This window comes from Pinus tabuliformis, chromosome 3_1 (assembly GCF_031772625.1).
Source record: "Pinus tabuliformis cultivar Carrire ecotype Pingquan chromosome 3_1, CPIR1, whole genome shotgun sequence".
NCBI classification, from domain to species: Eukaryota; Viridiplantae; Streptophyta; class Pinopsida; order Pinales; family Pinaceae; genus Pinus; species Pinus tabuliformis.
Genome location: NC_142301.1, coordinates 700,381,787 through 700,386,544, shown reverse-complemented (window position 1 = coordinate 700,386,544; position 4,758 = coordinate 700,381,787). Strand labels below are relative to the sequence as shown.

At 36.9% G+C, this 4,758-nt stretch overlaps 1 non-coding gene across 1 annotated transcript; it reads right to left on the bottom strand.

The window, feature by feature from the left end:
• Positions 1-1,844: 1,844 nt before the first annotated feature.
• Positions 1,845-1,915, bottom strand: TRNAC-GCA (transfer RNA cysteine (anticodon GCA)). The gene has a single exon. It is a non-coding gene; the product is annotated as a tRNA-Cys (tRNA).
• Positions 1,916-4,758: the final 2,843 nt, after the last annotated feature.

Here is a 4,758-nt window from a genome sequence, read left to right as displayed (position 1 = left end):
ATTTCAATTAGATGAATATATAGATATTCATCTAATTGAAATGGAAAATACATATATGTTCAATCCCATTCGTAAGTAGATACCATTTTTGAATGGTCCAATTATTAATTCAATTACGGATATGGAAAACCCCTCCTCCTTGGGCCTGAAGTAAAAGGCCCTTCAGAAAAGCTATAAAGCCCTCCGGGAGGAGGGGGAGGGAGTGTGAACCTAAAACATCTAGAACATATCTAAGATATGAAAGAATTAAGGATACCTACAAAAAGGACTGATCCGATCCATAATGATACACCCGAAAATACAACATTTTTGCTACTTGACCAACCATCGGGAGAGGCAAGTGCAACAAGTACACCAATCACTAGTAAAAATGAAATAGCAATTAATGCAAACACAGCCGATTGGAAAGAAATAGTCATGGTTGTGATCTTACAAGCTCCCAACAGATTGAATAGACTATACCATCCGATCCCCAAGTTCCTACTGCTTTTCTACTTATCCCTTACGTCAAAACGGCCAGTGCAAGCAGTGGAAGCAATTGATTTTGATGAAAATCAATTGATTGCTGATCACTAGATAGATCTTTATGATCCAGATCATAAGTATAAAATAGGTTATGAGATCTTTTATATTACAACAATATAGGGTGGATCTATTGTATTACAACAATACAGGGTAGGGATTGCTTTTAATTTTTTTTGAAAAGAAAAAAAAGTAGTACGGAGGAAAAGAATATCTAACCTTTTCTTTTGTACTACTTCTTCTTTTACACCCATATATGGATAAATATATCTTAATGGTACTTATCCATATATGGTAAATGTAGGATGAAGGACCTCGTACCATAAAATAGCGGAGCTGATCACATCACCTTCTTCCTGCTCCTGGAAAAATAGACCCAATGCAGACAGACTTAATTCTGAACGTACTTGCGGATTCTTTAGGATCAAAGTTGAACATCTTTTTTTCGGTACGAACATCTATATCTAGCACATGTTAGATATAGTACTTGAAATGGTATATGAAAAAGCAAAGGAATCTATGACTTATGTCCCATATTTTTCCGAGAACGGAATTCATATCAGATCCGATCAATTCAATTCGGAACCATCCGATAAAACAGGGACTCTTTCTATTCCTACTAAGAAAGAGAAGAGAGATCGTTCTTCAGTGGAAGAAATGAGATTATCGACTCATTCTAGAAAAGAACTAATGAATTCAAACCTGTTGAAGAAAATAAGATTTTTCATAGGAAAATGATAATGATAAGGGATTACGTACATCCCTTACGGGGATAAAGAGGAAATAATTCCATGTAGAGTGTTTCAATTTGGAACGAAGATTCGATATTACTGGATCCTTATGGAACAGAATATATTACCATGCATGATATGGAAGGAACGCAATAATTGATTCTTAAGCTTTACCATTATAGCCCACTTCTCCCCCATACTACGAGTGAAAGGGAAAATGTAAAAACTACCATTAAAGCAGCCCAAGTTATACCGACTATATCCATACGGATCATGTTCTCTAAAAAATAATGATTTCATCATCGAGATGATAAGGGAACTATTAACCATAGTGCAAAGTTGAAGTTGAAATGAATGGTCCACCTTTGCATTCTGAACGTTACTGACGTTCGAGCTGATATGAGAGATCAATAAATCCATTTGTTCATTGACCAACAAGTTACTATAACTAACTCGAGGGTCGTACATTCACGACAGAATCGGGATCAAATGTACGTAACTCACTATCTATATTGGTAATATGTACCAATATGTCTCCAGAGGTTCTGTAATGGAAATACAGACTTTTCCTTCCATTTACTTACCTCAACAAGGCGACACCCGGATTCGAACTGGGGATGGAGGATTTGCAGTCCTCTGCCTTACCGCTTGGCTATGTCGCCGAGATATGGGAATCCCATGGACAGATCGAATCTTTTGTCCTTTCAAGTCATTCGTCCGTCCTTTAAGTATAGTATGAGATGTATGCTAAAGTCAACCATAAAGGAAATGGATCTAATTTGTTCTCCGTCTTTCTTTCGATCTGACTATTTTCATTAGGAAATTTTCTAAGTGAGATTAACATTTAAGAATGGTTTGATTCATTCGTTCATAGCTCCATTTCACGTGGTTGGAAGAAAGTATCAAAGTACCTCTTCCTTATCCTTTTTTTTTTTTAATTGGAAGTATATCTGGATACGGGTAGAATTTCATGGGATATAGTGAAGACTGAATATACATCCAAATCTTTTTTGTCAGATTGATCCATATAGATCAATCGGGAATAATTTAATAGATTTTTCTACAGATGGGAAACTTCCAATGCGATTAGATGAAAATGAGGGAGCGTTTACAATCCCTGAATTTGGTAAGATACAATTTGAAGGATTTTGTCGTTTTATCGATCAGGGCTTGATGGAAGAACTTCATAATTTTCCAAAAATTGAGGATATAGATAAAGAAATTGAATTCAGGCTTTTTGGTAATGAATATGAATTAGCAGAACCTTTCATCAAAGAGAGAGATGCTGTATATCAGTCCCTTACATATTACTCTGAATTATATGTACCAGCAAGATCGATTCGGAGGAATAGTAGGAAGATACAGAAACAAACTGTATTTCTTGGAAATATTCCTTTAATGAATTCCCATGGAACATTTGTAGTAAATGGGATTTACAGAGTCGTAGTTAATCAAATATTAATAAGTCCTGGTATTTATTACCGTTTGGAATTAGACCATAATAGAATTAATTATATATATACTGGCACTCTGATTTCAGATTGGGGAAGAAGATCGAAATTAGAGATCGATGTGGGAGAAAGGATATGGGCTCGTGTAAGCAGAAAACAAAAAATATCTATTCCAGTTCTATTATCAGCTATGGGTTTAAATCTCGAAGAGATTCTAGACAATACTCGCTATCCCGAAAGATTTTTATTTTTATTGAAGAAGAAGGAGAGGTGGGAGCGGGAGGAATATCTATGGTCGAGGGAAAAAGGCATTCTGGAGTTTTATAAAAAACTCTACTGTATAAGTGGCGATTTGGTATTTTCCGAGTCTCTATGTAAAGAATTGCAAGAAAAATTTTTCCGAAAAAGATGTGAATTGGGAAAGATTGGTCGACGAAATCTGAACCAAAAACTGAACCTTGATATACCCGAGAACGAGATTTTTTCATTACCACAAGATGTATTGGCTGCTGTGGATTACCTTATCGGGGTGAAATTTGGAATGGGTACACTCGATGATATAGATCACCTCAGAAATCGACGGATTCGTTCTGTAGCAGATTTATTACAGAATCAATTTAGATTAGCTCTAGGTCGTTTAGAAGATGCAGTTAAAAGAACTATACATAGAGCAACCAAGCGCAGATCAACTCCTCAGAACTTGGTCACTTCAACTCTATTAAAAAACACTTTTCAAGATTTTTTTGGTTCACACCCCTTATCCCAATTTTTGGATCAAACTAATCCATTGACGGAAATAGCTCATGGGCGAAAATTGAGCCATTTAGGTCCTGGGGGCTTAACAGGGCGAACTGCTAGTTTTCGGACACGGGATATTCATCCCAGTTATTATGGGCGTATTTGTCCAATCGATACGTCCGAAGGAATGAATCGAAAGATTCGTGTTCGGTTTGGGAAGAGATTATGAATTCGTGAAATTTGTGAATAGATAATCTACTTTCATTAAGTAATCTATTAGATAACCGTAAACAGAAAATATTGGAGACTATTCGGAATTCGGAAGAACTATGTAAAGGAGCTATCGATCAGCTCGAGAAAGCTCGGGCTTGCTTAAGGAACGTGGAAATGATAGCGGACGAAATCCAGGTAAATGGAAACTCCCAAATAGAACGAGAGAAAGAGGATCTCCTCAATACTGCTTCTGAGAATTTGGAACAATTAGAGGATCCCAAGAATGAGACGATTTACTCCGAACAGCAAAGAGCATTTGACCAGATCCGACAACAAGTTTCTCGCCAAGCTTTACGAAGAGCTATAGGAACTTTGAATAGTCATTTGAATACTGAGTTACATTTACGTACGATCGATCACAATATTGGCCTGCTTAGAACCATGATGAACACAAATGATTAGTTGTTATAGGTCCTATTTCTCAATAGATAATTAAAAAGGTTAAGGACCTATTTCTGAACAGATAATGAATAAGTGCTAATGGGAAGTATTAGACTCGACGAAATTAGTAGTATTATACGGAAACAGATCGAACAATATAACAACGAAGTAAGAGTTGGTAATCTTGGCACCGTACTTCAAGTAGGAGATGGCATTGCTCGTATTCATGGTCTTGATGAAGTAATGGCAGGGGAATTAGTGGAATTTGGAGATGGTACAGTAGGCATTGCCCTAAATTTGGGATCGGATAATGTTGGAGCTGTATTAATGGGCGATGGCTTGATGATACAAGAAGGTAGTTCCGTGAGAGCAACAGGAAAAATTGCTCAGATACCAGTAAGTGATGCATATTTGGGTCGTGTTGTAAATGCTCTAGCCCAACCCATTGATGGTAAGGGTAAAATTTCAGCTTCCGAATTTCGACTGATTGAATCTCCCGCTCCAGGTATTATATCAAGACGTTCCGTATATGAACCCCTTCAAACGGGGCTTATTGCTATTGATTCTATGATTCCTATAGGGCGTGGTCAGCGAGAATTAATTATTGGGGACAGACAGACCGGCAAGACAGCAGTAGCTACAGATACTATTCTTAATCAAAA